Raw genomic sequence first — 9,732 nt, forward strand, 5'->3', positions numbered from 1 at the left:
TTTCAGGTAGATTATAAACCTAAAAATGAAACAAAATTAAGATTTTAATTCAACTACATTTAAAAAAATAAAGCCGTATAACCTCATTGTTCAAGAATAGCCGTAGTTGAGCAGCTTAGGGCAAGAGTTGCTTATCCATATTGCCAGGGTGTTTGCCTCACAGGCTTGGCCAGCTCAGCTCAGCTTGTCTCAGGGGTTCCAGCGACTTGCTGCTGAGCAGAAAGAAACATGAGCCTGGGGCCTGCTTGTAGGACCCATGATGGTTTGGCTCTTCACCTGAACCCTGGTGAAGCATCTGAGGATTTTAAAAAGGCTTCTGGTGAACACAGGACCCCAAAGAACCAGGCTGGCACCAGTCTCCTCCTCTTGAGCAGGGTACCTCTGGGCCTAGGTCAGAACCAGGTAGTAGCCATCTAGATTCTGCACTGAAAGCAGTTTAAAAAAGAAGGGGCTCTAGTGGGATGAGACAGACCCCCAACCTACTGTGCTGTTCCCAAACATCAAAGCAGCCTGTGGTACATCTGCCACATCAAATGTTCTTCCAGGGCCCGAGTCCAGCTCTTTAGGACCTCCCTGGGTACAGGAGCAGAGAGGAGGGAGAGAGGACAGACAGTGAATAACTAGGACCACCAGCCTGCTGATCAGAAGTGCTGTGCTCCAGGTGATGTCCAGCAAGCACCTGCCATTGTGACCTGTATGACTGTTGGGTTGCGGCAGTGTGGTGGGGAGAGCAAGGGCTTTCCCTCTCCTAATAACTGCCTCAAACCAGGGCATTTTTCCCTCATGAGAATATTGTTACTTTTTACTGAGCAATGAGTAGCTGTTCTTAGCTATATGACTGTTGTTTTGACGCAAAGCTAGCATGGAGCAGATGTTCACCAGTTGGTTGGGGCACAGTACCCACAACACACCTTCAAGGAAACTTTCAGTCTCATTTAAGAGATGGTATAAGACAATCTTAACCTTTCTAGGGCCTGCCAGGCACACAACCTCTCCCTCTAAAATCCCTACCTTTCTTCACCACAGCCACAAAGTACGATTCATCCTTAAGATTCTGAGCCACCTGCAAGGGAGAAGGGGTCACTAAGACAATTCTGTTCTTAGAACCAAACAGAACAAGCTAGGGCAGAGACAGCGAGACTGGGCCTGAGGTTGGAAGAGTATTCAAGCCGCCTTCCAACCTCATGGGACTGTGCAGGGAACCACTGCCTACTTTACCTGGTCACTGAGGAGAATGAGGATGCCCCCGGGGCCCTGATGGAAAAGACGGTGGACCTGATTGGCTGGGAGGGCCAGGAGTTCAGCCAGTTTCCCCAGGAGCTCTACAGCACTGAGTTCATCCAGGGAGATCTCTTGATAAAAGCCTGGGGGTGTGGGCAGCACAGGGGCAGGAGTCAGTGGGGGGTGCCACTGCCCAGAGGGCAAAGTAACAGCTCATTGGGAGGTGCCCAGATGGGGAGAAGGAGTAAAGGAAAAAAGTTTATAAATTCACTTCCATTTTCACCTCCCATTCCTTACCTCTGGCAAGGCCTCAAATTGAGAGGAACCTCCAGTTTAAAGAAGCGATGGGACGCTGTATGAATGACTGAAGCCCAAATGCAGTAACAAGATTATAGTGTTCTAATCCCTTGTACTAACAGAATGACAAATTGGATGGAATTTGTGGAATCAGAGTGTAGAGCATGGAGGAATAAACCCAGGGAAACATACTGGAAGGAGAAGACTAGTCAAATTACAGAAGATGAGAATGCCAAGGGCATGCTGGGTCCCAGACCAGAAGAGGTTTCATGCAGCTACGCCTGGCTTTCTTCTTTTGTTTTCTCAAGACCCCAGAACCTCACCTGAGTCAGGGTTCTTAGGAACCTCATCGTCTTGCCTACAGGTCTCCTGAGCAACATATAAGGTCAGCCGGTGTCGGATCGGCCTGGGCCAAGAGAAAAGTCTACATTCAAACCTGAACTAACAGGTCCCGGTTTTAGCCCCTTTGGGAGAACCCCACCTCCTCCCAGGTGTCTAGGGAGAGGGGTCACCAAGATTTAGTGAATGCTGGACCCTGTGGGGAGAGGAGAGGAGAAAAATCCACCTGTACCCCCAGAAACAGGGATGTACACCGGATGGGCACAGAAAGAAGTCACAGCAGCCTGACTTAAGCCCAACTCTGCTAGCCTTGCTCTGGCCTCAGGCAGCAGGTTGCTGTCCTCAGGTCTCTTACTGTCCTCCTGAGTTTCTTACTTTGTAAAAAGACGTGGGGTTGAATAGTTTTTCAGGTGCCTTCCACTTAAACATTCTATGAAACAGGACTGCAGCTGAGTTGGTAAGTGCCACTACACTGGCAGGGCTTCCCAGGTGGCACTAGTGGTACAGAACCTGCCTGCCAATGCAGGAGACAGACAAATTCGATCCCTGGGTTGGGGAAGATCCCCTGGAGAAGGGCGTGGCAACCAACTCCAATATTTTTTTTTTTTCAACTCCAGTATTCTTGCCTGGAGAATCCCATGGACAGAGGAGCCTGGCAGGCTACAGTTCATAGGGTTGCAAAGCGTCAGAGGTGACTGAAGTGACTTAGCACGCACACACTACAGTGAAAAGGGAACCCTGGTTGGCAATGCCCAGCACCTGGCTCTGAGAGTATTGAAAAGGCGGATCCCGTCAGCAGCTCCACAGATCTGAATGAGGTCCTGGGGAGTAAGCTTCAGCAGATCAGTGCCTGAGAAATCAGACAGGGCTAGATTAGGGGAAGAGAGGCCAGAGACCAAGGGTGGCAAGGGATACGATCCACTATTAGTCTACAAATAGCCCTAGTATATCCAGACGTGGGAGTCAGACTTGGATTCAAATTCCACCTCTGCCACTGGCTAGATATGTGCCCTTGGGCAAGTTATTTAGCCTCTCTGAGCCCTGTCCTCAGGGGTAATGTATAAATTGTATGAGATAATCCACAAGAAGAGAGCCTAGCAAGCATTATGCTGTGTCAACAATTAGTTCTAAATAAAAGTTAGTTTAAGGACACAGAGCAAGCCAGGACAGACAGGCTTCCTGCTTGAGTGCCCTCAGTCCCCTCCAGGTCTGGTCCCTACCTGTGGACCAGATCCCAACCTCACCAGTGAAACTGGCCAGCAACCGCCAGTAGCTGGAGAACCAGTGCCGATGAGCAACCACTGCTGTGTCTCTAGGATGGAGGCTCCGGGGTTCAGACCCTGAGGCATAAAGAGTGGTCCAAGTGACACCATGGTCCCATGGACTGAGAACAAGGTGGAGGGGAAACATCCCTGCCCTTGGGGGTCCCAAGTCTGAGAAGGGAGGCTCATCTTGCCCAAGGGACGTGCCCAATGCCATCAGGCAACCATTTTGCGATCTGTGGCCATACCACATCTGTCCACCAGGGGGCAGGGCCACCCTATTATGGAGAAAGAGGGAACTGCTGAGAAGGCTTTGGAAGAGTTGGGGGTAGGGGGAAGACTCACAAGAGCTAGGCTGCCCCCCAAGGTGTCCAAGGCGAATGATGGTGAGGAGCAGAGCCTATGGGGGAGCAGGGAGTCTGGCTCAGAGGAGCAGGGTGGCCAGTCTCCTACCCCCACTTCCCTAGGCCTGTCCTGGTGTCACCCAATTGTTCCCCAGAAGCTCCCTCAGTGGCACCCCTGGGCCTGCCCCTCGCTGGCCTCCTGAGTTGAGGGCTTCTCTCTTCACTCTCACCCCAGGGGCTGATAGGAGGTGTTTATCCTGCCTCACCTCTCCAGGGACAGGAGCTTGCAGGAGTGGGGAGAGGTCAGAGCAAAAGGGCTCAGAGGCAGGTGGGCCCCTGAAACGGGCTCTGGCCACGGTGAACACTGTGGGGCAAACAAACAGCAAGGTTAGCCTGGACATTCAGGAGTGCAGTGGTGACTGTTGGCAGGCCTTGGGCCAAACTTGGTCCCTGCCCCAGGAGCCCCTCACAGGTAGATCAGATTTCCACACAATGAAGAGAGTTAAACTAGCCTCAGGTCTGGCTGGGGAGTTGGGGAACTTCTGGAGGAGCTACAGCAGCAAGGGAGATGCACCAGGAAGAGGGAGCAGAAGTCGGGTAGTCGCAGCAGCAGGGCACAGGAGAGGCAGGCTGTGAGCGTCTGCTCCTGGGAACCGTCAACTATAGGCACTGCAGTTTGTCCTCGCAGGAAACGGGGACTCACTGGTGTGTATGTGGGGGTGCTGATGATCATGCAGAGAGCCGCAACACCTGAGGCCTCAGTTTCCCCACGTGTACAATGAGGATGTTTTCTCCCCCCCGGCCCCCACTGCCCAGCACACATACCTCCATGAAGATGGTGCTCTCACAGGCTGTCTGATAGTTGTTTCTCTCATGCACGGGCTGTTTCTCAATCTTCTCCCAGTCAGTTTTCAGTTTCCGGTCAGCTCCTTTGGGCTGCAGGAGGATGACAAGGAAATGTCAGCATTCCCCTCCTTACCTGCCCACTTCTCATGACAGGAAGGGCTCTGAGAAAGAGACCAAGCCCCATCCGTCTGTGTACAGAGAAGGAAACAGTCCCAGGTCCAGGGTCTGCAGGCTGAGTGAGGGTCTACCCCAATGCCAAGTCAGATCCACACAGCCAGCAAGGCAGGGTGACAGCCCTGAGAGGGAGGGAGGGAGGGAAGGAGGGGAAAGGGCCCCATGCTGCCCGCACCTTAAACACCTTGAGGAGGCAGCCAGCTGAATGCAGGTGCTCCAGCGGAAGCTCCTTGTCACTGGGCTTGAAAGTGTCGATCTGGAGGCAGAAGGGGATGCTTTTCTCCCCAACTTTTTTCCGAGTGAACTTGGTGCTGATGCAGTGAACCTGAGGTGGAAAAGAAGGGTGACTATCTAGGTCCTGCCCATATTCAAGGGATCTCACCTGAAACCTGCTACCTGTCTGCCACCTGTCAGCCACAGCAACTTTCCATCCCCAACCAGTGTCTGTTCTTAAGGTATACCTTATTAGGTTCTTTCCCTGGTTCAAAATCCCTCAGTGTCTCCTTAAGACTATGAGACGAGAAGCAAAGTCCCTAACCGTGGCATTCAAGCACCTTAAAGAGACAAGTCAAGCCTTTCTGCCTGGCTGCTCTTCTTCCCATCAATGAACCCACTGACCCACTCATCTAGCCTACTTATCACCCCAATACACCTGCATAGCTGTCCCTAGAGTCCTCTACTGGGAAAGCTCTCTGTGCTCACACTTGAGCCCATACATTCCATTCCAGGGTAAAGTTACCAGTTCAAAATTTATCTAAATTGAGTGTCCTGTATTTTATTTGCTAAACCTAGCAGTCTACTCTAGGAAGCCTTCCTGATCTGCACAACCACTACAGTGGTTGTGATTGCCTTCCTGCAATCTTGTGAAGAACAGTTAAAGAATCCAACTTTACAGGTAGGGAAGCTGAGGCTCGTAGAGATTACATTACCCAGGCAAGGTCCATGCCAAGAAGTAGTGGAACTGAAATTGTGCCATATCCACCTGGCTCCTCGTCCAGGTGCTTAGAGTACAGAGGACATTCAAAAAAGGGACTTATATGTGAATTTTGACAATACTTTTTATTATAAAAGGAAATCTATTCAACATAGAAGATGCAAGGGGGCTTCCCTGGCAGCTCAGCTGGTAAAGAATCCGCCTGCAATGCAGGAGACCCCAATTCAATCCCTGAGTCGGGAAGATCCCCTGTAGAAGGGATAGGCTACCCACACCTGTATTCTCGGGCTTCCCTGGTGGCTCAGATGGTAAAGAATCTGCCTGCAATGTGGAAGACCTGGGTTCATATCCCTGGGTTGGGAAGATTCCCTGGAGGAGGACATGGCAACCCACTCCAGTATTCTTGCCTGGCAGGCTACACAGTGCATCAGGTCGCAGAGTCAGGACTGAGCAACTAAGTACAGTACAGCACTGAAAAAGTACAAAGGATACGGGCATCTCCATCACCCCACCACTCACAGAGAGTACTGTTAACATTCAAGTATTGTTTCTTTCTATCTTTTCTCTGCGCAAGAAAAAAACACAACTTTTATATACACACACTTTTATTTTTGCAAAATAGAAATCAAACATTAAACACAAGTCTACATTCTGCCTTTACGTATGGGAAAGCAGTTTCTCTTGTCATGAAATATTTCCAAGACATCATTTTTTTTTCCAAGACATCATTATAATGGCTACACAATTTCCATTATAAACTACTAAACACCTATTTCAAAGTCCACCCTTATCTGATGGACATTTTGATTAATATCTTTTAATATAAAAAATGGCAGGGGCATGAATAGCTGCTAAAGGTACGTTTGTGTAAGAGTCTTTGCCAGTTTGCATGTGTGTGTGTGTGTGTGTGTGTGTGTAGTTGTTTAATCGTCAAGTCATGTCTGACTCTTTGCAACACATGGACTGTAGCCTGCCATTCCTTTGTCCGTGGGATTTCCCAGGCTAGAATACTGGAGTAGATTGCCATTTTCTTCTCCAGGGGATCTTCCTGACCCAGGGATTGAAGGCATATCTCCTGCATTGGCAGGTGGATTCTTTACCATTGAACCACCAAGGAAGCTGTGTGTGTGTGTACATATATACATGTAGTTTTAATTAGCATTATTAACATTTTGTGAGTTTGAACTGTCTACTTGTATTAGCAATTTGTATCTTTCTTTATAAATTGCTTATATCCTTTGCCAATTTTTCTATTGAGCTTTCATATACTTTTTCTTTTTAATGTATGAGAATTTTTTATATATTTAAAATATAACATCATGTATGTTATATGTGGCAACTGTTTTCCCCATGTGATGTCTCCTTTTAATCTTGCCTGCACTTTGCAGACCATTACTTTCTATGAATCTAAATTCTGTCCTGTGTCTTGTCATTTCTTCCATCACCTTAATGTTTAACAAGTCCTTCCCTACGGTGACATTCAATCAACATGTGTCCACCTTTGTTCCTCATGGTGCTTTCTGGAAGTGATTCATTCTTATTACCTCCTCTGACCTCCACCCAAGCTCACCTTTCTTTTCCATATAGGCTGCTGCCACCCTCATCTGACCTCCAGCCTCCTTCCTGTCCCAGCCTCAGACTCACTTGCAGGAAGAGAGAGGTCCTCTTGGTCGGGTCCCAATAAAACTCCACGGTGTTCAGTTGTGAGGGCAGCACTTGGGGTTCCAGCACCCCCACAGACAGAGGGATATCTGCAGGCACAGATTGGCAGGCAGGGAGCAGGGCTCAGCACCACCGCCCGCCCCATCCACAGGGGCCTCTAAGCCAGACAGCAGCCCTGAAGGGCCCTGGTCCCTCCCCAGTCACTTATGTCCAGGATACGGTCCCCCAGGCCGGCTCCACCTCCAGCCGTCCAGCTGTTGCTGCTCAGTGTACTGCAGGCGCCGGTCGTGGAAAACCATACGCACCACGCTCTGTGGGCACAGGAGGGTGCCGTGGCATTTGGGAACCAGCTCCCACCTCTGGGACAAACCAACCTTGCCAGCCTCTCCCTTACCTTCCCTCCCACCCACATGGGGCAAAAGGACTTAGAATAACTAGATCTGTGTCCAGAGGCCACCTGCCACTCAACAAGCAGTGAAACTGAGGAAGTAACCTAGAGCTTCAGTTTCCTCATCTGTAAAATGGAGGAGTTAATCCCTTTGCACTCAGTCACTCTTTCTTCACAGCACTTAGCAGTTTGCGATTTGTAAATCAACTTGTAATCGTATCTAAATTGTTCAATGACATGTTTGTCTCAGTAGAACGCAAGTCCCCGAGGAAAGAAGCCACATCTGTCTCTTTACCCCTGAATCTCTAGTGCATAGAACAGTTTCTGGCAAAGAACGGGAGCTAAATAAAAACTTTTTTTTTTCCTGAGAGATGGAATCATGTGTGTGAATAATGCTATGTAAATGTATTTCTAAATCCTGGTTCTGCTATTTACTGGCTCTGTGTCCTTGAGAAAATAATACTTCATCTCACTGTGCCTTTTTCCTCAACAATTCCCGCCACCACTGAGCTGTTGTGAAGGTCAAATGAAAAGGTGGACGTGAGCGGGTTCTACTTGAGAATGACATCACTGTGGTGACACTGGCTTCCTGCCAGAGGGAGAGTCATAGCCAGCCTTTGCCAGTTCTGGGAGTGGAGGCACTTGCCTTCAGCAGCCGGGGCTCCTGAGTGGCATCGACCAGTTTGGGGTTGCAGAGCATCTGTACCTCATAGGACTGGCCTAGGAGAAATTGAGGGGAAGTGGGCACCCCTCTCAGGGGCAGAGAGGCTGCCTGCCACCCCCAGCCCACCCCAGGTCCAGCCTCCCACTAGCACCCCGCTCGCCCCTCTCCATCCCCAGGCCCAGAGCACCCTGGTTCACCTGTGCCAGCGAAGTGGCTGCACAGAGCATGTACTGGAACACGGGGCAGGGCTGCTCCGCTCAGGGGATGTTGGCCAGCTCTTCCTGAGAGAGGAAGGCATGGCTGGCTTCTGCCCTGTCCACCCCCTCCTCCAAGAGGCTTTGACTCTTTCTGCCAGATTCGCCCTCCAGGGAGCCTACAGTTTGCTGAAGCAGGTACCCCTGCAGCAGCCAGGGCCTAAGGGGTCCCCATTCAGCTGCTCTGGCCTCCAGCAGACATCCCTCAAGGTGCAAATCCCCAACACTACAATATTTGCAAACATCTGCCATCAATTTGGAGAAGGAAATGGCAACCCACTCCAGTATTCTTGGCCTGGAGAATTCCATGGACAGAGGAGCCTGGTGGGCTACAGTCCATGGGGTTGCAAAGAGTCAGACACGAATAAGCGACTAACACACACACACACACCAAATTGGGCTTCCCTGGTGGCTCAGAGGTTAAAGTGTCTGCTTCCAATGCAGGAGACCCGGGTTCCATCCCTGGGTCAGGAAGATCCCCTGGAGAAGGAAGTGGCAATTTGCAACCTCAAGGCTTGCCTGATGGCCAGTGACTGCCCAACATGTGTCCTGAGTGGGTGGGTGGTTAGGGTGCTTTGAGATGTCCTGGGACCCACTAAATTCCAGATACATTTGACCATTTCCCAGTGGGTTCGCAAAGAGTTGGATATGACTGAGCATGCACGCCCTGACCAACCACCCTCCAAGAGCAGGAAGCCCAAAATCTTCAGCTTGAAACAGATGGCCCTACTGTGTCCATCACAAATCAGATCAGGGCCTTCCTCGGGGGCTGGAGGGAGGGGTTCTGGCCCTTACCTGAGCAAGCTGCTTGGCGGCCCACGGTACAGCTCCCTGGGGCTCGGCCACAGGTGCTCCAGCTGGTTGTGCCAAAACAGCATCTTGGAGAGCGAGCAGGACCAGCTGTGTCGCAGAGAGCTCAGCACTGGGTTGGGCTGGACTCCCTGGGCCATCCACCTGGGGCCCCAGGCTTTATACACAGGCAGGGACACACAGAAGGGTGGGGCAAGGCTTCAGCCCCTTATTGGCTGAGCAACCAGGGCTCCAGGAAACTCAGGACCTGTTAGGCAGCCCAAGCTGCCCAGGGGGGGAAAGGAGAAATGATGTCCCTAGGGCTCCCCACCAATCATTAACTCAAAGGGGAGACAGTTTTGCAGCAAAACCAGTCACAGGGATGGATATCCACTAACCCCACCTTCAACGTTCCCCAAGAGGCCCAGGAACCATGAGGGGCACCCTGGAGCTAAGAGATTAGCTCCAGATACATAAGCCAAGATGATTCCTGGAGACCGACTGCCTGGACCCCTCACAGGACGCTATGGGGGCTAGGAGCCTGACCACTCCAGGAGA

At 50.8% G+C, this 9,732-nt stretch overlaps 1 pseudogene across 1 annotated transcript; it reads right to left on the reverse strand.

The window, feature by feature from the left end:
- On the reverse strand, positions 1-9,454 carry LOC147351725 (transcription factor CP2-like protein 1; annotated as a pseudogene). Its single transcript, XR_015147647.1, has 14 exons — positions 9,181-9,454; positions 8,319-8,443; positions 8,114-8,187; positions 7,284-7,390; positions 7,062-7,168; positions 4,659-4,808; positions 4,289-4,399; positions 3,730-3,827; positions 3,465-3,519; positions 3,102-3,197; positions 2,617-2,707; positions 1,842-1,924; positions 1,219-1,364; positions 1-1,063 (listed from the first exon to the last, which is right to left on the reverse strand). The product of XR_015147647.1 is annotated as a transcription factor CP2-like protein 1 (transcript).
- Between the last annotated feature and the right edge of the window lie 278 nt (positions 9,455-9,732).

Source organism: Bos grunniens, chromosome 19 (assembly GCF_055505025.1).
Source record: "Bos grunniens cultivar Pamir isolate PY7600 chromosome 19, Bosgru_T2T1.0, whole genome shotgun sequence".
NCBI classification, from domain to species: Eukaryota; Metazoa; Chordata; class Mammalia; order Artiodactyla; family Bovidae; genus Bos; species Bos grunniens.